The sequence below is a fragment of the Plecotus auritus genome (assembly GCF_963455305.1).
Source record: "Plecotus auritus genome assembly, chromosome: 1".
NCBI lineage: Eukaryota > Metazoa > Chordata > Mammalia > Chiroptera > Vespertilionidae > Plecotus > Plecotus auritus.
This window is the reverse complement of record NC_137770.1, coordinates 114,339,185-114,365,076: the sequence shown is the minus strand read 5'-3', so window position 1 is coordinate 114,365,076 and position 25,892 is coordinate 114,339,185. Positions and strand designations below refer to the sequence as shown.

At 41.4% G+C, this 25,892-nt stretch overlaps 1 protein-coding gene and 1 pseudogene across 2 annotated transcripts in view; one reads left to right on the top strand and one right to left on the bottom strand.

Moving 5' to 3' along the window:
• The window catches only part of HMG20A (high mobility group 20A), a 154,064-nt gene that overhangs the window by 112,475 nt on the left and 15,697 nt on the right, over positions 1–25,892 (bottom strand). The window lies entirely within an intron of this gene.
• Positions 23,992–24,747, top strand: LOC308248030 (large ribosomal subunit protein uL30-like; annotated as a pseudogene). The gene has a single exon. The product of its transcript is annotated as a large ribosomal subunit protein uL30-like (transcript).

Sequence of the window (25,892 nt, the reverse complement as noted above, 5' to 3'; positions counted from 1 at the left end):
GATCACCCCACCGATTGCCCCACAGACGGAGACGGGGGGCAGGGCCACCATTCAGCTCCTAGGTGCTGAGGGAGCCAGGCGGGGGGGTGGGGGCCAGGCCCTAACCGATAGCCCCACAGGTGGGATGGTGGAGCAGGTGAGGGGGTGGTGCCAGGCTATGGTAGGGTGCCAGGCAGGGCTGTGGGGCTGCAAGGCTGCAAGGCTGGGGGCTCAAGCTGGGGCTTTGAGCCTGGGGGCGTGAGCTGGAACCCAATCCCTGCAGGCCACCCAGAGAGACCCCCACCCATGCACGAATTTGTGCACCGGGCCTCTAGTTTTTATATACAAATAATGAACTCTCAGAAACAGAAACTAAAAAAGCAATCCCATTTACCAATGCAACAACAATAAAGATACCTAGGAATAAAATTAACCAAGCAGGTAAAAGACCTGCGATTGGAAAACTATAGAACACTGAAAAAAGAAATAAGAAAAAGGGCTTCTGTCCTGAGTGTCACACGTAGAGCAGCTTGATTGCATGACATGCAGAACCGACATCAAGAGATTTTTGAAGCATAATTTTTTGGTACTTGGGCAGCTGATGATAGTTGGTCCGGGCACTCGCAAAAGAGAGAGAGAGAGAGAGAGAGAGAGAGAGAGAGAGAGAGAGAGAGAGAGGAAAGATACAAGCAAATGGAAACATATAACATATACCATGTTCATGGGTTGGAAGAATTAACATCATTAAAATGGCTATACTACCCAAAACAATTTATAGATTTAATATAATCCCTATTAAAATACTAATTGTGTACTTCACAGAGCTAGAACAAATATTCCAAAAATTTATATGGAACCATACAAGACCCTGAATATCTGCAACAATCTTGCGAAAGAAAAACAAAGTAGGAGGGATCACAATGTCAGATATCAAACTATACTATAAAGTCATTATTACCAAAACAGCCTGGTACTAGCACAAGAACAGGCATATAGACCAATGGATTAGAACAGAGACCCCATAAACTGACCCACACCATTACGGTCAATTAATATTTGATAAAGGAGACAAGAACATACAATGCAGTAAAAATAGTCTCTTCAACAAATGGGAAAACCGGATAGACACATGCGAAAAGATACAACTAGACCACCAACTTACACCACACACAAGAATAAACTCAAGATGGATAAAAGACTTAAATGTAAGGCATCCTATATAATAAAACCCTAATATGCAAATTGACCGACTGGCAGAATGACCGGTCACTATCACGTGCACTGACTACCAGGGGGCAGAGTTGAGCGTCTGTACCCCAAGAGGGAGGCGACCGGCAGCGGCAGGGGATGGGGCTGGCCAGCAGCCAGCACCAGGTTGCCAGCCAAGGCAGGTGCCAGCAGGGGCCCCCCAATTGCCCCACCCACCGGTCGCCCCACAGATGGCCCTGATCACCAACTGGCCAGGCCCTATATATTAGGAACAGTCTCTTAGATTTAAAAATTTAAACCTGGCAAGGCTATTCTAACACTGAAAAAACAGGATGATGCAGTGATGACATACATGGACTCTGGCTTGCACATTTTGTGGTCAGCCCTGATTCCGACACTTATAACTGTGTGACAAAACCAATTACTTAACTTCTCTCTGCTTCAGTTTTCCACCCATAAGATGGAGAAAATGGCATTACTGCCTCAGAAGGATCATGTTATGTACTACTTTTTATAATCAGGGCAAAAAAATGTAGCTGCCCATACAATAGCAAGATTCCCATCCCCTGAGGGGGTCCCAGATTGAGAGAGGATGCAGGCTGGGCTGAGGGGATCCCCCTTCCCATGCACAAATTGAAACCATAAAAATCTTAGAGGAGGATATAGGCAGTAAAATCTCAAATATCTCACATAGCAATGTTACAGATACAAACCCTAGGGCAAATGAAACTAAGGAGAAAATAAACAAACGGGACTACTTCAAAATAAAAAGCTCCTGCACAGCAAAAGAAACCACCAACAAAACGAAAAGGGAACCCACTGTATGGGAGAACATATTTGCCAATGATCTATCTGATAAGGGGTTGATAGCCAAAATAAACAAATTACTCATATAACTCAATAAAAGGAAGACATACAATGCAATTTAAAAAATGGGCAGAAGTCATGAATACATATTTCTTCAAAGAGGGCATACAAATGGCCAAGTGACATATGAAAAAATGCTCAAAGTCACTAATCATCCGAGAAATGCAAATTAAAACCACAATGAGATTTCACCTCACACCTGTCAGAATGGCTGTCATAAAAGAATCAACAAACAACAAATGCTGGAGAGGATGTGAAATAAAGGGAACACTAGTGCACTGCTGGTGGGAATGCAGATTGGTGCAGCCACTATGGAAAACAGTATGGAGTTTCCTCAAAAAATTAAAAATGGAACTTCTGTTTGACCCAGCAATCCCACTTCTAGGCATATATCCTAAAAACCCTAAAACACCAATCAGAAAGAATATTCGCACCCCTCTGTTCATAGCAGCATTATTTACAATAGCTAAGATTTGGAAACAGCCCAAGTGCCCATCTGTAGATGAATTGATAAAAAAAAAACTTATGGGACATTTACACTATGGAATACTATGCAGCTGTAAAAATGAGGGACCTATTACCATTTGGGATACCATGGATGAATCTGGAAAATATGATGCTAAGCAAAATAAGCCAATCTGAGAAAGATAAATATAACATGATCGCACTTATTTGTGAAATATAATGAGCAGAATGAATTGACCAACAAAATAAGAACTGAAGCATGGAGGCATGGATCAGATTGACATACCTCAAACTGCCATTGGGGGGATGAGAAGAGATAAACCAGAGAACTGATATACTTACGATAGGTCTGGTGAACAAATTTGTGTGCGGGTGGGTTTCCTCGACCTGGCTGGCGATCAGGGCCGATTGGGGCCATGTCGCCCAGTCCCGATCAGGGCAGTAGGAGGTTGGCCAGCTTGGGGGGAGGTTGGCCGGCCGGCCAGGGGCAGCTGCGGGAGGTTGGTGGGCTTGGGTAGGGGCCACGGGAGATTGGCCAGCTGGGGGGAGAAGCCGTGGGAGGTTGGCCAGCCGGCTGGGGGGAGGGACCATGGGAGGTTGGCTGGGAGCACATTGACCACCAGGGGGCAGCTCCTGCATTGAGCATCTGCGCCCTGGTGGCCAGAGCGCATCATAGCAACTGGTCAACCGGTTGTTCTGGTTGTTCAGTCACTGGTCATAATGGTCGCTTAGGCTTTTATATATATACATAGGCATAGTTCATGGACATGGTCAATAGGGTAGTGAAGACTTGGGGAGTGGGGTGGGTAGGGGCTAGGAAGAGGAGGATAAGGGGGAGGGGAATTTCTGTAATATTATCAACAATAAAAAATTTTTTTTAAAAGACCAGAAAAAATAATTTATTACCCTTACCTCACCTCCAACCAATCAGCTTCCACCACAGTTCTGAACCTCCCATCCCTGGTGTCTTGTGATTTTGCCCTATACAATCTATAACCTACACACCATTGGGAGTTTGGGCTTTTGAGCATTACCTTCCCATTCTCCTGAATGGCGTTATCTATCTATAATAATAAAAGCATAATATGCTAATTAGACTGGATGTCCTTCTGGACATCCTTCTGGACGAAGCTGGGGCTGTGAGGGAAGCCTGGGTCCCGGGTGCCTCTAGTTTATAATAAAATAGATAATCTTCCTCCACTGCAGTTCTCATTGTCTAGTGTTTGGGTCTACTAGTGAAGGGTGGATGAACATCTATTGTTCTATAACAAATGTAAAATTTAGAATTATTTTTATTTTGAATCCTAAAGCTGACAATGCTCAAGACCTCAGAAAATAAACAATCAACAGAATTCACATTTCATATATGTACAACTCTAGAACACCAGTTTCCTAGGAGCATTTTTCTTCCTCCCTCCCTCCTTCCCTTTCTCCCTCCATCACTCTCTCTCTTTTCTTTCATTCACTCATATATTTGTTTAAATATATTTTTAACGATTTCAGAGAGAAGGGAGAGAGAGAGAGAGAAGAATTAATTATGAGAGAGAATCATTGATCAGCTGCCTCCTGCATGGCTTGCCCCACACTGGGGATCAAGGCTGCAACCTGAGCAGGTGCCCTGACCAGGAAACGAACCTTGACCTCCTGGTTCATACATCAACAATCAACCACTGAGCCATGCTGGCTAGGTGGACCATTTTTCTTTTAAATTAATACCCTACACAATATGATAAGGCTGGTCCTTCCTACACAGAACCTCCAGGCTCTTACCCTACCAAAGAAATTTTAATCAAATGCTTAGACATTATCTCCTGTCCCAATAGATAATATATTTTTTAAAAAAAGAATCATAGACTTTTTAAACTTAATTTTTGAAAAAAAAAACATTAAAAAATGAATCATAGACTTTTAAAACTTAATTTTTAAAATATAAAATAAGGATCGTAGACTTTTAAAAACTTAATTTAAAAATATGTTTTTATTGATTTGAGAGAGAGAGAGAGAGGAAGGGAGAGGGATATATAGAGAGAAACATTGATGACAAACATCAATCGGCTGCCTCATGCACACCCCCTGCTAGGGATCGAGCCTGCAACTTGGGCAGGTGCCCTGACCAATCCAGTGACCTCTTGGTTCATGGGTCAATAATTAACCACTGAACCACACCAGCCAGGCTAAACTTAAATTTTAATTTCAAATGCAATATATGAATATACTTTCTTTTATTTAAAATTTATTTTGACTACACACAGCAAAAATTCCCTTTGACCAGACTCTCCTTACTCCCCTCTCTTAGAGGAGTTTCTATATAATTGCTGAAAGGAACCTTAGAGAAAATTTCTAGTGATATATTCATTCTTTCTCTTTCTGTCTCTCAACTGAGAATTATCCCTACAGGGCAAAGAATAGTACTAGGTGTACCGCTATTATTAATAGCGGATTTTGTAATCAAAGAAAACACGATAATTTCAAGAGAAACATCAAAAGTGCTTTATTCAAAGTAATGTCCATTGCTAGCTACACTTTTCCCCCATCTTTCAGGTAATTTGTGGATACCGTCCCAATAGAACTTTTCTTGTTTTGAGGCAAACCATTCAGAGACCCAATTTTCCACTTCTTCCTTTGTTTTGAAGTGCTGCTCAGAAAGTGCATGTGCCATCGATCAGAACAAGTGGTAATCTGAAGGAGCAAGGTATGGTGAATACAGCGGGTGGGTTAATACTTCCCAGGCAAGATCTTTTAACGTGTCTTTAACTGGTTTTGAAGTGTGTGATGGTGTGTCATCATGAAGCAAAATTACTTTGCCGTGTCTTATGGAACATTCTGGTCATTTCATAATCAAAGCATGGTTCAAATTGATTATTTGTTGTTGGTAGTGATCAGTATTAACGCTTTCACCTGGTTTTAGAAGCTCATAATACACCAGACCTTCCTGATCCCACCAAATGCAGAGCATTGTCTTCTTTCCGAAGTGATTTGACCTTGCAGTCGATGTTGATGGCTGACCTGGATCAACCCATGATTTTGTGCATTTGGGATTTCAAAATAAATCCACTTTTCATGGCCAGTCACAATTCAATGCAAAAAAGACTTTCTTTCGTGCTGTTGAAGCAACATTTTACTGATGACTTTTCAGTTTTCCATTTGTCTTTCGTTCAGTTGATGTGGCACCCGTTTTCCTTCCTTTAAAATCTTTCCCATTGCTTGTAAATGATCGAAAATTGTTTGCTGAGCAACGTTTAATATTTCTGCAAGTTGTTTTTGAGTTTGACATGCATCTTCATCCAATAATGCTTGTAACTGTTGGTCTTCAAACTTTTTTGGTTGACCTGGATGTCTTTGTCTTTCACATTGAAATCATCAGTTTTAAAGCGTTTAAACGGGCGTTCACAAGTATCTTGAGATGTAGCATGTTCACCATAAGCTTCCTGAAGTATTAAGCAGCACTTTTCTTCAAAATACTGAATTAAAACTGCCCGCAAATGCTCTTTTTTTTGGCACGAAATTTGACATTTTTAAATGTAAAAATATCTATGATGTTAACACCTTCAGAAAATTTGACATATGAAGTTTTGAAGCTTGTTGTCAATACCACAAAATAGCATAACATATCAAATTGCATATATATCAACATATGTGTAACTCCATCTATTGGAAAAAATCCGCATTATTAACTGGTACACCTAGTAAACACATCTAGAAGGAAGAGTATAAGGGCACAGTTTATAAACTCTGTATTTTATATTAAAAAATGCATTTAAATTCTGCATTCAATTTTATTGAAAAAATTTATTTTAACACAAAAATGAACATTTGAAACTATAGGAGACTTGGGGAAAGTATCATGTACTCTCAAAACAATTACATATTTCCTATGAGTGCAATACCATGTAATACAGTTCATCTTCCTAACAGATAAACAACAAATTTTGATACTGAGAGAAAAAGAACTGTTGTGACTTCCTATTCATTTTCTTTATTATATAACAGAATAAGAAATTTTTATTATTAGCTAGAAATATGCGGTTAACTCAATTATATGAGGATACATGGTAATTATCATATAAAAATCCCATTTCATTGTGGAAAAACAGACCATGACTATGAGTTTAATATAGCTTGGCAGACATTTCCTTAAGAGGTTTAATTCTGAAAATTAAAATACACTTAGGTTGATAAATGTACATTCTTATGTCAGGAAAAGTAACAAGCTTTTTTATAAATAAGTTGTCATTTTGCTAAAATATATTGAGATTTATCTCAAATATAATATACTTGATCTGTCTCTCCCTTCAGAAATTTTTTTTTAAAATATATTTTATTGATTTTTACAGAGAGGAAGGGAGAGGGATAGAGAGTTAGAAACATCGATGAGAGAGAAACATCAATTAGCTGCCTCCTGCACATCCCCTGCTCGGGATGTGCCCGCAACCAAGGTACATGCCCTTGACCAGAATCGAACCTGGGACCCCTCAGTCCGCAGGCTGACGCTCTATCCACTGAGCCAAACCAGTCAGGCTCCCTTCAGAAATTTGACATCAAGTCTGGCTTAGGTAAAAAAACAAAACAAACCCTCATTATTACAATACTTTTCCACAGAAGCATCTTCTCTGTCTTATTACAAAGTCTCTCCACATATCTAATTTGGCTATGGGTATTTAGTAACATCGGAATATTTAAAAGACAAAATTGGTAACTTCAAGATGGACCAAAGGAGAACTACAAGGAAAAGAGCACAATTATAGTTTTCTACAACAAATTCACTCAAAATTTTGAGGAAAAGAAACTACATCAAGTTTTTTTATAAAGGACTAGAGGACTGGTGCATGGATTGCACTGGTGGAGTCTCTGGGCCTGGCCTGTGCCCTCTTGCAATCCAGGACCCCTCTGGGAATGCCGGACTGCCGATTTCGGCCCGATCCCCGCAGGCCAGGCCGAGGGACCCTCCATGGTCAAATAGTTGTCCAGTCGCTTAGGCTTTTATATATGCTAGTGACCCGGTGCACGAAATTCGTGCACGGGGCAGAGTGGCGGTTCCCTCAGCCCAGCCTGCACCCTCTCCAATTGGACATCCCTCTAGCAATCTGGGACCGCTGGTTCCTAACCGCTCACCGGCTTGCCTGCCTGATCGCCCCTAACTGCCTCTGCCTGCCTGCCTGATTGCCTCTAACCCCTCTGCCTGCCTGACTGATCGCCCCTAACTGCCCTCCCCTGCTGGCTTGATCTTGCCCCCAACTGCTCTCCCTTGCCGGCCTGATCTTGCTCCCAACTGCCTCTGCCTGCCTGATCACCCCTAACTGCCCTCCCCTGCTGGCCTGATTGCCCCTAACTGCCTCTGCCTCAGCCCCCACCACCATGGCTTGGTCTGGAAGGACGTTGGATGTCCGGAAGATGGCCGGTCGACTCGGTCTAATTAGCATATTACCCTTTTATTAGTATAGATATATTACATAGGCTAGGATTGCTTAAATGGGGTGGGGGAGCCTTTTTCAGCAGTAGTAGATGCTCTTGGCAGACAAAAATACATCATCCTATATCTGGACTGATAGCCAGTCATATGCACTATACTGCCAAACCGGTCATTAAAAAATTGAACTGCTTTCTTACACCTTACAGCAAACAGATGTTGACTTAAAACCCCTACTCAGCCCCATCTTAGGTACTGCCTTTGCAGTTCACCCAGATTTGGTTCTGATTGGTCAGTTTCTATGCCAGTCAGTATCAAAAGCTCTGCCTCCTAGGCAGCCATTGGCTCTTCACAGTTCACCCAGATTTGGTTCTGATTGGTCAGTTTCTATGCCAGTCAGCGTCTTCGAGCCTATCTCCGGGCCTGATCAGAGAGGCGGGCCTGATCAGAGAGGTGGGGCTGATCAGTAGGCCCCGCGGAGGCCCAGAGAGAAAGAGAGGCATGGCTGCTGGCCAGGCCCAGAGAGAAAGAGAGAGGCATGGGCTGATCAACAGCTGCCACGGAGGCTACGGATCAGACCCTGCTTCTCTCTCCAGGCCTCTCTCCGGGCTTGATCCGCAGTTCCCTTGGCAGTCAGAGCTGGGTCACCTTGCAAGCAACGGTGGCAGTCAGTGCTGCGTTGCTATGGCAACCCAGCACTGACTGTAGGACTGACTTCTGGTCGGTCGAGCCTTTGGTCATTTTGGATGTTATGGACCCTGGGTTTTTATATATTAGGATAGATTACGTGCTATAACCTATAGGGAAGTAATCTGACAGTAGGAAGTGCTCTGAACTGAAGTCAGGAAGTCTGATTCATAGTTCAGGCTAAGTCACCAACTAGGTATGTTTTCTGTCATCACTAACTACTCTGGCCCAAGTTTGTTCATTTGTTAATAAAGGACAAAATCAAATCTAAGTGTCAGACCATGACAGAACACCATGAAATAGTACATTTAATTAAATCAGGGGTCCTCAAACTTTTTAAACAGGGGGCCAGTTCACTGTCCCTCAGACCGTTGGAGGGCCGGACTATAGTTTAAAAAAAAAACTATGAACAAATTCCTATGCGCACTGCGGGCCCAGGTCGAGTTGGCTGCTAAGCAGGACAGGCAGCGGCACCCGGCGGGCTGGATAAAAGTCCTCGGTGGGCCGCATGTGGCCCGCGGGCCGTAGTTTGAGGATGCCTGAATTAAATGAAATGAACTAGAGCCCAGCTGGTGTGGCTCAGTGGTGGAGCATTGACCTATGAACCAGGAGGTCATGGTTCAATTCCTGGTCTGGGCACATGCCCGGTTTGTGGGCTCATTCCCCAGTGTGGGGCGTGCAGGTGGCAGCTGATCAGTGATTCTCTCTCATTATTGATGTTTCTCTCTCTCTCTCTTCCTTTCCCTTCCTCTCTGAAATCAATAAAATATATATCCTATCTAATAAAAGAGTAATATGCAAATTGACCATCACTCCAACACACAAGATGGCTGCCCCCATGTGGACACAAGATGGCTGCCACAAGATGGCCAGCAGGGGAGGACAGTTGGAAGGGACCAGGCCTGCAAGGGAGGGCAGTTGGGGGTGACCAGGCCAGCAGAGGAGGGAAGTTGGGGCGACCGGGCCTGCAGGGAAGGGCAGTTGGGGGGAACCCAGGCCTGCAGGGGAGAGCAGTTGGGGGAGACCAGGCCTGCAGGGGAGGGCAGTTAAAGGGTGACCAGGCCTGCAGGGGAGGGCAGTTAAAGGGTGACCAGGCCTGCAGGGGAGGGCAGTTGGGGGAGACCAGGCCTGCAGGGGAGGGCAGTTAGGGGTGACCAGGCCTGCAGGGGAGGGCAGTTAGGGGTGACCAGGCATGCAGGGGAGGGCAGTTAGGGGCAATCAGGCTGGCAGGGGAGCAGTTAGGCATCAATCAGGCTGGCAGGGGAGTGGTTAGGGGTTGATCAGGCTGGGAGGCAGAAATGGTTAGGGGCAATCAGGAAGGCAGGCAGGCAAGCAGTTGGGAGCCAGCAGTCCTGGATTGTGAGAGGGATGTCCAACTGCCCGTTTAGGCCCGATCACGTTTAAGCCCTACCGGGATCGGGCCTAAACGGGCAGTCGAACATCCCTCGAGGGATCCCAGATTGGAAAGGGTGAAGGCTGGGCTGAGGGACACTCCCCCACCCATGCACGAATTTCGTGCACCGGGCCTCTAGTGTGTATATATATATATATATATATATATATATATATGTGTGTGTGTGTGTGTGTGTGTGTGTGTGTGTGTATATATGTATATATATATGCGCCATAACCATGAACATATATGTACATATGCACACACCACAGAGTTATCTAACCATAGTATACACAGTATACATTTCAGAATTCTTCTGTTAGTATTTATTTGCTACCTGGAAGGGAGTCATAGTTAATACTGAAGGTTCTGAAATCACACTTTCTGAATTCAAATCCTATCTTTTATTTTTCAGCTGTGGAATCTGGCAAAGTTAGTTAATATCTCTGAACCTAAGTTTTCTCATCTGTAAATGAGGATAGTAAAAGTACCTACTTAGGAATTATTTAAGAATTAATCCATAAAAAGCAGGTAATATGATGTCTATCACATGAGAGCCTAAAAATAATGGTAGCAGTAATAGCAGCAAAAATGTATTGAGTGCTTACTAAGGTATTATTCTAGGAGTTTTACATATGATATCCCATTTAATCTCTACAACTACCATGAGGTAGATCTAATCATTAGGAGCTCTATTTTATAGTGAACAATGTGATCCCACAGAGAGGTTAGGTAACTTGTCCAAGTTAGCTATGATATTCACTATAGCTATTCACAAATATTTTTAGTTTTGTCAAGAAAACAGTAAGAGCTGAAACCGGTTTGGCTCAGTGGATAGAGCGTCGGCCTGCGGACTGAAGGGTCCCGGGTTCGATTCCGGTCAAGGGCATGTACCTTGGTTGCGGGCACATCCCCAGTGGGAGGTGTGCAGGAGGCAGCTGATCGATGTTTCTCTCTCATCGATGTTTCTAGCTCTCTATCCCTCTCCCTTCCTCTCTATAAAATATCAATAAAATATATTAAAAAAAAAAAGAACACAGTAAGATACTTCCTCATAACCTATGAAATTAGGCAAGGCATATGGAACTCATAGGGTCAACTCATAGTGGTATATGATACTTCTAGGCAGAAAGTTTAAGAGTCCATAGGCAATTTTCCATGCTCCACTCGCCATATTACAGTGATTATAAAAGTACATATCACAATGGAATCTGTGTCAGCCTAGTTGCCTAAGACCAAAAATACCTGGACAAGTATCACAAATGAGAAAAAAAGCCTCTGAGATTCTGCAGTGGTTTTGTTAACATAGTAATAGTAAATTTCAGAGATTTAGTATTATCATGATTATCTACTTATTTACAGCTAATGCTAAAAGTTTAAAAATTAAATTATAAGTGAAATAGTACTATCCATTTACTTAATTTTTAAAAATGTGTACTGGTATAAACCAATGTAAGTTTAACATTATCTAATTTAGTATCACAATTTAAGAATTATTGGTTTAAATGTCTTTTTTGTTGTTAATCCTAACTTGAGGATAGTTTTTCTATTGCTTTAAAAAAATGTTTGTATTGATTTTAGAGAGAAAGGGAGAGAGAGATAGAAACATCAATGATGAGAGAGAATCACTGAGGATCGAGCTTGCGACCTGGGCATGTGCCTTGAATGGGAATCAAACCATGACCTCCTGGTTAATAGGTTGATGCTCAATCACTGAGCAACACCAGCCAGGCTACATTTAGTTTTTTACATTTGGTATGAAAGCATAAACGTTATGCTTGCTCTGAATGTTTGAAGTTTCAATGTTTTACAATAAGGATACATTATTTTATTGTAGAATAAACAAATAAAACTTGGTTCCATACCCTGACTGGTGTGGCTCAGTTGCATGAGTGTTGTCCCATACACCAGAAGTTTGCTGATTCGACTGCGGTAAGGGATTATGCCTGTGTTGCAGGTTCAACCCCTGGTATTGAAAGAAGGGAGGTGCAGAAGGCAAGCTCTTAGATGTACCTCTTTCACACTGATGTTTCCCTCTCTCTTTCTCTACCTTCCTCTCTCTCTCAAAGCAATAAAAACATATTAAAAAATCCTATATAATAAAAGCCTAATATGCTAAGTGTCTGGTCGACAGGTTGGCTGTTGAACCAATCAAAGAGTAATATGCTAATGATATGCGCTAAGGCCACTCAACCGCTCACTATGATGTGCACTGACTACTAGGGGGCAGACACTCCGACCAGTAGGTTAGCTTGCTGCTGGGGTCTGGCCAATCGGGACTGAGCGAGACAGGCTGGACATGCCCTGGAGCCCTCCCATGGTCCCTCCCTGGCTGGCCAACCTCCCACGTCTCTCCCTGACCCCGATTGTGCACCGGTGGGGTCCCTCAGCCTGGCCTGCACCCTCTCACAATCCGAGTCCCCTCAGAGGATGCCGGAGAGCTGGTTTCAGCCCGATCCCGCAAATTCGTGCACTGGGCCTCTAGTAAATAAATAAAATGAAATAAACGTGAGGGCAGGGAGAATCTGCTACATGCCTCTTTAAACACACACACACACACACACACCTGCACGCACACAAAACTTGGTCCCATAATAGTGGATGATGATCTTTAAACCAGTTTTGGTATCAGGAAAAGGAATCTTGACATGTTTAAATGACAGAGAACACAAAAAGTTTAAATTAAAAACAATATAGAGTGGGGCAAAAGTAGGTTTATAGTTGACTACATGAAACTCAGATCTTATTCTTGTATTATTATTTATTGTGTTAATTTCCATATGAAAAACTGTAAACCTACTCCTGCCTTACCCTGTATAATAGCACAACTAAATCTTCTTTACAATGAATTCATTATTTTTGGTACCCTCTATGTTCTCATATGAAGCATCTTACAAATTTATCCATTTAGGGAGTAAGATTCAGCTGGCTTGTTAATAAGAATGTTACATAGAGTTGATAATTATTCAGTAAAAAAAAATGCAGCCTTTATCTTCTTTCTCTAGTTATATCTTATGTCCAGGAAATAAACACAATTATTAAGAAAAGAGATAAAAGTTAATGAATATCCTAAGATTAGTGTTCAAAATACATAATTACTTATGATGGAGTTTACTATTAATTTTCCAACTAGGAAAATTATTTTTCACAGTATCATATTTAAATACATAATTTAGGTCTTCAAATTAACAGATTATCATATTCAGTAATTTTTAGTCTCTCCCATAGCACTTTTAATTATTTATTTTCTTTCCTGAAATACATTTCAGTTGCAATCAACTCCAAAACCTCTTGAGAGCGGATGCCATTTAGTATTATTATACGTGCATTACCAAGGAGAAACTAATAAACCAACTGAGATCCCATGATGCCAGTTAAATTTCAATCTTCTTTTCAGGCTCCCAAAACATCTCAGCACTATGGTAGATTATAAGTTTTGGGTGATGTGATTTGCTTAAAAACAATGAGAGCAGAGTGTGGAGCAGACTATTACAGGTCATAGCAAAGTAAGCTCAGAACTATAGCTACAATTCGTTTTTTATTATGTGTATTTATTAAGTACTGAAATAATAAACATGAAGGCCTGCTAAGAGTTGAGAACACCAGGTTAAACACATGTCTTCCCTATCCTCTAAGAGGGCATAGTTTGAAAAAACAACAATACCCCTACAATTTAATTAACGAAGTAGTGAGGAGGGAAAATGCTCTCATACTCATTATACTATACTCTGCTTTCTAAAATGTTCACAAAATGATGCACTGCTAAACTTAAATCCACTTATTCTGTTTGTAATATAGTGTTCTGAATTTAAAATGTTTGTACTGCTATCGGATGATGACCAACTGTTAACTAACAGGATAATGTCCTTAAAGTATAAAAATAATTGTTGTTTCACTACTGGCTAGACATTTTTTATTTTTTAATAACAAGAATGCAATTGTACCAATTCATCCTTAATCTTCCGCCTAGCCCCCTTGGAGTGACAATATTCATCTACAGGGCAGCACTCTAAGGTAGGGTTGCCGGTTCGATTCCCAGTCAGGTTGTGGGCTTGATCTCTGATAAGGGGTGTGTGGGAGGCAGCCGATAGATGTTTCATTCTCACATCAATATTTCTCTCTCTCTAAAAATCAATAAAAAATATTAAAAAAGACTTTGCTTAAGTAAACATTAAACTTTGCAAAAGAAATAAAACTACCAATGGTGATACAGATATAGAAGGGAAATATTATAAACAATATATCTACTCTACTCTTTACCAATGATACTGCTGTTAGACAAAACTGTTAAACAAATAGGAGACTACGAAGATATAGTTGAGCAAAGCCTTTCTTGGATCTATACATTATCCTCAGTAGCATGTATTGTTAGAGAAAGATTTTAATTAAATACCAGAGAGAAGAAATCTGCCAGTTTGAAAGTAGTTTGCTTTGCTAGGAAATAAATGGCTAACAGCTTACATGGTCTTTCTGGCAAAAAAAAAAAAAAAAAAAAAAAAGGCTGTTCTTCCCCTTTTTAGGGATAAACATAAAACCACTCCATTATGTCTTTTTCTCCCTACCCCATTATGTTTATTTAATATAGTATGCAGTGGCAATTAGCTAGAGAAGACTGTTTCTATATATATGGTAGATTGCCCTGTACTTAAGTCTCCTCACTCCCTCTATAGTCATAATATACCATGTTTGTACACTGCTACAGTACTATAGAAAGAACTTAAAAATTCCTCCTAGTCTTTCACTAGCTGTAGAGTCAGTGATCTACATTTTAAAAACCCGAAAAAAAGCCTGCAGTCAGAACTAGAAGTTTACGAAATTCAGAAAAGTATTTATTCAGACCCAGCAACAGACATTATAAACTCTTAAGAACTCAAAATGTCACTGACCTGAGAATAGCTATGAAAGTTTAGTTAATCTGCAAATATCAATAAATAGATAAAGTTTTAAAAATCATTTTACTTACCAGTCCTAATACTAAGAATATAAAGAAACCAAGCTGAAACTAATATGAGGGGCAGAGATGCAAAACAGGCTGGTCCTTCACCCATGTGTAGTGGTTGAGAATCAGGGGGGATATCTTTGCTGCAGAGGTTCCCCCCTGAGGAGTGGCGTGTCCCAGCCCCAGTCTGTGCTCCCCAGTGCTGGAAAGAGATGTAAATCCCCATAACTTCTGGTTGTGTAAATGAACAGAGTAGTGCTTAGTGAGACAGAGGGCAGCTGGAGTCCCAGAAATTCCTCTTAAAGGGCCGGCACACAGACACACTCCCTCACAAACACACACCTAAGCTCCAAGAAGGGACAGCCCTGAAGGGGACAGAGACATTCCAGAAAACTGAATTGTGTGCTATGGGGTAAATACCACCATTGTCTCGGTGTTGAGTCCTCCCCACCCATAGCCTGCAGGTGAAGGCAGGAGCAAAATTTAAATGTGTATTAACCTGTTGAACACCACTCCCCTCACCCTAGTGATTCTCTGAGGACCACCCACCCACCTACCTATCCAACTAGCGCACCACCCATGGCCGACACTACGAACTTTCTGAAAAACTGTCCAAGTTCTGCAGAATCTGGCAGGCTGCAAGGGGGCTCCCATAAAATTGTCAGCTCATTTCTCAACAGATAACTTCCAGGCCAAAAGGGATTGGCAGAAATATTCAGTGATGAAAAGCAAGGACTTACAACCATGACTATTCTAACCAGCAAGGCTATAATTTAGAATTGATGAAGAAATAAAGAGCTTCCCAGACAAGAAAAAAGCTAAAGGAGTTCATCACCACAAAACCAGTATTACAAGAAATGTTAAAGGGACTTCTTTAAGAAAGAGAGAGAAAAAAAGAGGAACAAATATGATGACAATAACTACATACCTGTCAATAATCATTTTAAATGTAAATGCTGAAATCAAAAGACACATGATGGCTGAATGGATAAGAAAATAAGACTCATTCATATGCTGCCTACAAGAGACTGAAAGTAAAGGGATGGAAAAAGATATTTCAAGCAAGTGGAAATGAAACACACACACACACACACACGCGCGCGCACGCGCGCGCTGAGGTAGCAATACTTTCATCAGACAAAACAGACTTGAAAACAAAACTATAACAAGAGACAAAGGCGGACACGACATAATGATACAAGGATCAAGTCAACTAGAGCATATTACACTAGTAAACATTATCCAAACTAGGAGCACCAAAATTTATAAAGCAATTATTGATGAACATAAAGGTATTATAGTATAATAAGAAGTTAGGGAAATTCCAGGACAAGCTGAATAGGAAAACTAAGACAGTTATGTTAAACAACAGTTTTAGTAAATCCTATCTTCCCTAAACCAAGGACACTTAAGAGTAAATGGTTTGCACTCTCCTATCCAACCAGAAGGTAAATAGCTTAAATCATCTTACTCAGGGAGATAGGTAACAGAAATCCAATTAGTAGCATTTGCCAATCACATCCAAGGACAAGATTTAAGAGAATAAATCTAACTTTGGTACAACATCATAAAGCTGATGAAAATTCTATTGATCATCCTCCCCTACACATCCAGCTTTTAAAACCCCTGAGGTCACAGTGTGCTCTTCCTCCAGGGAGCATGCCCACGCCATTCCCTCCCCTCTTCCTTCTACAGGTACCTACTGTGTTTCCCCGAAAATAAAACATCCTCCAAAAATAAGACCTACTTATAGGTTTCCTTCTGAGTGAAATATAAGGCATCCCCCGAAAATAAGGCCCCCAGGCTCTGTCTCAGAATGAAAATTAATTTGCCGTAAACTGGTCGCTAGGGCCGCCCCGACTGGCGTCTAGCAACCAGTGACGTTACGCCGAGTCCTGACGTCACTGCTGTGTGGAGGCGGAGCGGAGGTCGGAGTGAGCGGTGAGCACGGGGCGGGAGAGAGGAGGAGACTTTCGCAGATGCGTGTAGAAGAACAGGAGGATTAGAGCGGACGGGACGCGGCGAAAGTGGTGAGTGCTGGTCTGTCTCTGGTGACACTACCTGATGCTCGCGGCCGCCTTCATGATGACTGAAGGTTCTCAGTCAGTGGCAGACCCTGCACCAGCCCAGATCCAGGCCCCAGCAAGCCCAGTGACAGTCCCCAGGCAGGCCCCAGGGGGTAAATGTCTGATAAAGGGGTAGGGGGGATGTCTGGTGAAGGTGTTCAGTGGCACAGGGGTGGGGCGAGGGGGATCACTTAAAATGACACAGGAGGATCAGAGGGGGCAATCAAAATGACACAGGAGGATCAAAAGGGGTTATTAAAGTGGTAATCCCCCCTCTGATTCTCCTGTGCCATTTTGATTCCCCCCTCTGATCCCCCCTGTGTCATTTTGAGTGATCCCCTCCCCCCACCTTGATACCCCAATTCCTTTTTTTTTACCCCTAGAAATGAGCGCAAAAAGAAAAAGCTACTCTGTGGAGTACAAGAAAGGAATCGTGGAAGACTCTTGGGGCCAAAATCTTACTGCTTTCGCAAAGAGAAGATGTTGAGTATCCGATTGGTCTGAAAATGGCGAGCAGAGTATGGTAACCTCATTGAACAAGTGGACAAGGGAAATGCTAAAAAGCGCAAGTGTGGATCAGGTCGGCAACCATTATTTTCTGAGCTGGAAGACCTGATCTGTGAATGGGTTGTTGACAGGAGAGCAAAGGCTTTGGTTGTGAATAGGGCTCAGATTCAAGAATTTGCCCTTGCAATGGCACCACAGTTTGACATAGCCCCCGAAGACTTCAAAGCATCACAACACTGGCTGGATAATTTCCTTCAGCGAAGTGAACTATCTTTAAGAAGATCTACAACATTGTTTAGGTTGGAAGATACTCAAGTTATTAAGTGAGCACTTGCATTCAAGTCCTTTATGGATGATGCCGACTTCTCTAAATACAATCTTTCCAACATGATTGCTATGGATGAAACTGCAGTGTTTATGGGCCAATCATCTCAAACAACAATTGAACAGCGGGGTGCCTCCTTAGCGTACATTCCCTCCACTGCTTACGAAAGTGCACGTGTTTCCTGTATTTTGGCAATTCATCTGGATGGCACTAAAATCCCACCTTTAATCATTTCTAAGGGTAAGAAGGAAAAGATTGAACGTGTTTTGCGCATTTTTATTCTTGAAACTGAAAAGCCTGGGACACACAAGCAGTTATAAGGAAGTGGGTCGATTTAATGCTGCTGCTTGTTATGCGAGGGAGCCAAAGAGGTCTGCTAGTCTGGGATGCAGCCAGCACTCACCGCGCTAAAGACATGAAGACATTTCTTCACGAAAGAAAAATAGATCAGATAATGATTCCCGCAGGAATGACGGCCTATCTCCATACTCTTGATATTGCAATAAACAGGCCATTCAAAGACAATTTGCGCATGGAAATTAATGACTACATTGAAAATAGAATGGAGAGAAATCAGCGTGGAAACTTTGTGAAACCTAAACTGCAAGAAGTTGTGACTTGGGTGAAGAATTCATGGGAGAAAATCACTGACAGTTGCATTGCAAATGCACTGCGAGCAGGCTACCTTGACAAGAAGTACTCATTTAAAGACAGTGCTATTGCTAAACATGAGAGATTTGGTCCACTGATTCTGAAAGAAATGGAGTCACAAGAAATTCACCAGGAAATTCAGGAACTGGATTGTTATGATGATGTTCCAGAAGATGATGACATGATTGTCATTGAATAAATGAGTAAATTCTTGATACTGTAGGATTCACAGTTTGTCTGGTTTGTGTTGACAACTACTGTACTACCGTACCGTATACAGGTAATAAATTTCCTTTATTTTCATTTAACAATAAATGTGTACCGTATTCTTCTTCATGGAAAAAAATAAGACATCTCCTGAAAATAAGACCTAGTGCATCTTTGGGGGCAAAAATTAATATAAGACACTGTCTTATTTTCGGGGGAACACGGTAGAAATACAATCCTATCTCAAGAAATAGGAAAAAATCTCAAATACATAATCTAACTTTACACCTAAAAGTACTAGAAAAGGAACAACAAACAAAGCCCAAAGGGAGAAGGAAGGAAATAAAAAAGACCAGAGAAGAAATAAATAAAATGGCTAACAAAACAATACAAAAGTTCAAAGAAAACAAGAGCTGGTTCTCTGAAAAGATAAACAAAATTGATAAACCTTTAATCAAATTCATCAAGAAAAAAAAAAGAGAGGACCCAAATAAATAACATCAGAAATAAAAGTGACAATAGAATTTGAAAGAATTTATAATAATTATAAGGATTATAAGAAAATATTATGAACAATTATATGCCAAAAATTACACAATCTGGAAGAAATGGATACATTCCTAAACACATACAATCTTCCAAGACTAACTCAAGAAGAAACAGACAATGTGAACAGACTGATAACTACTATTGAAATCAAATTAGTAATAAAAAAAAAACTCACAACCAACAAAATCCAGGAACTGAAAGCTTCACAGGTGAACTTTACCAAACAGATAAAAAAGAATTAACACCTAGCTCTGGCTGGTGTGGCTCAGTTGGTTGGAGTGTCCTTCCATGCATTTGTAGATGACGAGTTGGATTCCTTGTCAGGGCACATACCTAGGTTGCAGGTTCCAAACCCCATCAGGTGTGGGAGGCAACCAATCAATGTATCTCTCTCACACTGATCTCTCTCTCTCTCTCTTTCCCCCTCCCTCCCTCTCTCCCTCTCCCTCTCCTTTCCTCCATCTCTAAAAGCAATTAAAAAATAATAAATAACATGAATCATCCTCAAATTATTTTAAAAAAAGGGGGGGAAGGCTCCCAAATTCATTTTATGAAGCTAGCATTACCCTGACTCCAAAACCAAACACAGGCATTACAAAAAAAGAAAATTATACGTCAATATCCATGATGAAAAATTCTCAAAAAAAACACCTCTCAAAAAAAATTAGCAAATTGAATTCAGCAATACTTGGTCATACACCATTAGCAAGAGGGATTTATTCCTGTGATACAAGGTTGGTATAATGCCTGCAAATCAATTAATATGATACACCACATAAATAAAGTGAAAGACAAAAATCATATGGTCATATCAATAGATGCAAAAAAAGCATTCAACAAAAGCCAGCATCATTAATAACTGTCAGAAAAGTGGGAACAGAGGGAACATAGCTGAACATAGCAAAGGCTTTATGTGACAAACCCACAGTTAACATCATACTCAACAGGGAAAAACTAAAAGCATTTTCCTTAAGATCAGGAACAAGAGAAGGATGTCCACTTTCAACAATTTTATCTAACACATTATTGGAAGTCCTAGCTACAGTAATCAGAGAAGAAAAATAAATAAAAGGCATCCAAATTAGAAAGGCAAAAGTAAAACTTCATTATTTGCAGATGACATGATACGATACATAGAGAACCCTAAAGATGCCACTAAAGAACTATTAGAACTAATAAATGAATTCAGTAAAGTAGCAAAATGCAAAATTAATATTCACAAACTATGAGAAAGTAAAATTAAGAAAACAGCCCTACTTACACTTGCAACAGTAACAAAAGTGAAATACCTAGGAATAAATTTAACCAAGAAGATAAAACACCTGTAAGTCATTGAAGAAAGAAACTGCAGAAGATACAAATAAATTGAAGCATATACTGAGCTCATGGATAGAAGGATTAACATCATTAAAATGTCCATAATACCTCAGTTGATATATTCAATGTCATATCTATCAAATTACCAATGACATTTTTCACAGAACTAGAACAAATAATGCTAAAATACAGCAATACTGAAAAAGAAGAACAAAGTTCTGTTACCTGATAACAAACTATACTACCAAGCTATAGTAATAAAAATGGCATGGTAAAAACTTAAATGCAAGATCCAAATCATAAAACTCCTAGAAGACATAGGAAGTAAACTCTTTGGCATTGCTCTTAGTAATACTTTTTTGGATATGTGTCATTGAAAAAGAAAAAGAAATAAAAAGATATAAAGAAATGGAACTAAATCAAATTTAAGTTTTTGCACACAGCAAAGGAAACTAGCAAGAAAAAAAGACAATCTACTGATTGGAAGAAAATAGTTGCCAACGATACATCCCATAAGGGTTACTATCCAAAATTTATAAAGAATCCATTGAACTTAACACCGAAAATAGAAACAATCTAATTAGAGAACCTAAATATACATTTATCCACAGAGGAAATACAGATAACTAACAGAAATATGAAAAGATGTGTAATGTCACTAATTATCAGAAAGATGAAAATTAAAAACATAATGAGATCTCAACTCATACCTGTCAGAATGGCAATGTATATGTATAAAAGTCTAAGCCAACCATTACAACCGAATGACCAGAACAATGGGAACGACCGGTCGACCAGTTGCTATAATGCGCACTGACCACCAGGGGGTGGTGCGGAAGCTGTCCCCTGGTGGTCAGTGCGCTCCCACAGCCAATCTCCCACGGCCGCTCCCCCTGGCCAGCCAACCTCCGGTGGCCACTGCCCCACTGCCCGGCTGGCCCCTCTGATTGGCCCCGATGGGAGGGCTGGCTGGCCAACCTCCTACAGCCCCGCCCCCCCACCTGGCTGGCCCCACAATTGGGGGGCTGGCCGGCCAACCTCCTGGGGTCCCTCCCCCAGGCCGGCAGGCCCGCCCAATAGGCCTTGATCGCCGGACAGGCCAAGGGACCCCACCCATGCACGAATTCGTGCACTGGGCCTCTAGTCACTATATAAAAAGACAACAAGTGTTGGTGAGAATGTGAAGAAAATTGAACACCTGGGCACTATTGGTGGGAAAGAAAATTGGTGCAGCTACTATGGAATATAGTATGGAAGTTCCTCAAAAAATTAAAACTAGAACTATCTTATGACACAACAATTCCACTTCTAGATATACTAGTATTTATCTGAAGAAATCCAAAACACTAATTTGAAAAGATATAGGGGGATAAATGGTCCTGAAAGGAAACCTGGCTTGGTGTGAACATACAATACAATATACAGATTATGTATTATAGATTATATATGTGCCCCTGAAACCTATATAATTTTATTAACCCAAGTTCAATAAAAAAAGAATAAAGATATATGCATCCCTATGCTCACTGCAGCATCCTATATAATAAAGAGGTAATATGCAAATTGACTGTCACACCCTCGCACAAGTGGCGGCCCCCATGTGGTCACAAGATGGCTGCCCCCATGTGGTCACAAGATAGCCGGGCTCATGTCATCACAAGATGGCCACACAGATGGCCGGCAAGAGAAGGCAGTTGGGGGTGAACAGGCCAGCAGGGGAGGGCAGTTGGGGGCAACCGGGCCTGCAGGGGAGGGCAGTTAGGGATGACCAGGCTGGCAAGGGAGTTGTTAGGGGACGATCAGGCTGGCAGACAGAAACGGTTAGGGGCAATCAGGCAGGCAGGCAGGCAAGTGGTTGGGAGCCAGCAGTCCCGGAATGTGAGAGGGATGTCCGACTGCCGGTTTAGGCCCAATCCTGGCCTAAACTGGCAGTCAGACATCCCCCGAAGGGTCCCAGATTGGAGAGGGTGCAGGCTGGGCTGAGGGACACCCCCTCCAGTGCACAAATTTCATGCAACGGGCCTCTAGTTATTTGTAATAGCCAAAGTAGGGAAGCAACCTAAGTGCCCATCAATAGAAAACTGGATAAAATACACAGTACATATATACAACAGAATAGTAATAGGCCATAAAAAGGAATGAAACCTTACCATCTGCAACAACATGGTTATACCTACAGGGTAGTGTGCTAAGTAAGGTAAGTCAGATAGAGAAACACAAATGCCACGATTTCACTTATATGTGGACTCAAAACAACAAAATAAACAAACAGAAATAGACTCTTAGATACAGAGAACCAACTTATAGTGGCCAGATGGGAGGTAAGTTGGTAGGATGGGTTTTATTAAAAAGGTGAAGAGATTAAGAAGTACAAAATGGGAGTTTTGTACTGACACTCTCCTAGGACCAAAGTAGAAATACAACTAAAGTATCGAAAAACCACCTGGGAAAATCAACAGAAGACTAGCTGGAAAGAACCCTGATAACCAAGGAAGGACAAAAACCTGCATAGAGACCAGAAGGAAGTTCGGAGATGCGAAAGGGGTGGTCAGGCTCCCACAGAAAGCAGTTGAAGATCAGGAGGGATATCTCTGCTATGGGGAGTTCCTATTGAGAACTCTGGGGTCTAAACCCCAGGCCAGAGCATCAGAACTGAGAAAGGTGTCCACATAAAACCTGGTTGTGAAAAGCAGCAGAGTTGCTGTCTGCCAGCTAGAGGCACCTAAAATTCAGGCATACTCTTAAAGAGCCAAGGAACAAAATTTCCTGTGTAGCCACTCACCTTGGTCTCCTGCAGAGGGAGGGCAGAGTGGATTGGAGCTGTGTGAGGAGAGTCCAGGGTTGGGATTCTGGAGTTGGAGTTTGGAGGGGAGCCACCCCAGCTTCCTGTGCTGAATCTTTCCCTCACACTGTGGAGGACACCTTTTGCCAAAGGACCTTTGCTATCCAGGTGGTTTTTCCTGGAGGAAAGGGAATTGCCACACCCTGTTGGAAGACCTCTCACCACACCCTGTTGTCAATAGCCTGAGGCTAATCAAAGCTGATAACAATCAGATTGCAGGCAGAGGAAGATCTCTGGAGGCTTTGAGTCTTTGCCTGATCTCCTTCTGGGCCTGGAGCTAGGAAAAGGAGACCCTGGTGCACATCTTGGTTCTTTCCAAAGGCATCCAGCCTCAGCATAGGGAGCCACAAGCTGTGGATTAATGATAGCTCCAAACAGCGTACTCAGGGCCAGTCAGAAACAGTGTCTGAAATTGTCCTGCACTAAAGAATGGAAGTTGTAGCAGATCTACCAAATACACAGACACAAACAGGCAGCCAAAATGGAGAGACAAAAATACAACCTTCAAATGAAAGAACAAGAGAATTCTCCAGAAGAAGAGCTAAACAACATGGAGATAAGAAATGTATCTGACTTTTCCAGCTGGAACCATGGAGGGTTCAGAAGAGAAGAAAAAGAAGGTTCCTGCTGTGCCAGAAACCCTCAAGAAAAAGTGAAGGAATTTTACATAGCTGAAGATCAAGTGCCTGAGAATGAAATTTGCCCAAAAGATGCTTCGAAAGACAAGAAGAAAGCTCATCTATGAAAAGGCTAAGCACTATCACAAGGAATACAGGCAGAAGTACAGAACTGAGATTCCAATGGCTAGGATGGCAAGAAAAGCTGGCAACTTCTATGTACCTGACGAACCTAAATTGGCATTTGTCATCAAGATCAGAGGTATTTATGGTGTAAGCCTAAAGGTCTGGAAAGTGCTGCAGCTTCTTTGCCTTTGCTAGATCTTCAACAGCACCTTTGTTAAGGTCAACAAAGCTTCGACTAACATGCTGAGAATTGTGGAGCCATATATTGCATGGGGATACCCACACCTGAAGTCAGTAAATGAACTGATCTACAAAGTGTGGTTATGGGAAAATCAATAAAAAATTGATTGCTCTGACAGATAACTCATTGATTGCATGATCTCCTGGTAAATATGGCATCATCTGCATGGAAGATCTGATTCATGAGATATATACTGTTGGAAAGCGCTTCAAAGAAGTAAACAACTTCCTGTGGCCCTTCAAGTTATCTTCTTCATGAGGTGGAATGAAGAAAAGACCACCCATTGTGTAGAAGGTGGAGATGCTAGTAACAGGGAAGACGAGATCAATAGGCTTCTTAGAAGAATGAATTAAGGTATCTACCATGGTTATTTTTGTAATCTGGTCAGTTAATAAACTGAATACTTTAAAATTGAAGAAAAAAAAAAGAAAAGAAATTATCTGATATAGATTTCAGAATAATGATACTCAACAGCATGAGAAAAGATATAGTAACGATGAAAAAAGGACCAGTAGGAAATACAGAATGATGTAGCACTAATAAAGAAGACATTGGGAGGAATACACAGCAGATTAGGGGAAGCCGAGGATCAGATCAGTGTATTAGAAGATAGGGTAGAAAAACATTACTCAATCAGAGAAAAAAAACAACAACAACAAAAAAGAATTAAAAAACAGGGACAGTTTAAGGGAGCTATATGACAACATGAACTGTAATAATATTTGCAAAATTGGAGTGCCAGAAGGAAAAGAAAGTGAGCGAGGGATATAGTACGTGTCTGAAGAAATAATGGCAGAAAACTTCCCTAATCTGGTAAAGGAAAAAGTCATACAAGTTCAGGAGGCACAGAGTTTCAAGCAAGAAAAACCCAAACAGTGCCATGCCCAGACACATCATATTAAAATGCCAAAAATTAAAGGCAAAGAGAGAATCTTTTTTTTTTTTTTTTTTTAAATATATTTTATTGATATTTTACAGAGAGGAAGGGAGAGGGACAGAGAGCCAGAAACATCGATGAGAGAGAAACATCGATCAGCTGCCTCCTGCACACCCCCCACTGGAGATGTGCCCGCAACCAAGGTACATGCCCTTGACCGGAATCGAACCCGGGACCCTTCAGTCCGCAGGCCGACGCTCTATCCACTGAGCCAAACCGGTTTCGGCAAAGAGAGAATCTTAAAGGCAGCAAGAGAAAAGCAAACTGTTACCTACAAAGGTGCTCCTATCAGGCTGACAACTGATTTCTCATCAGAAACTCCGCAGGTGAGAAGGGAATGGCATGAAGTACTCAAGGTAACAGAAAGCAAGCATCTGAAACCAAGATTACTATATCCAGAAAGGCTATCATTCAAAATAGATGGTGAAATAATGAGCTTCTCAGATAAAAGAAGGCTAAAGGAGTTTATCACCAACAAACCAGCATGGCAAGAAATGCTAAAGGGTTCGGCTGTAATGAGAAGAAGAAATAGAGAAACCTAGGCATACAGAATTAAAATAG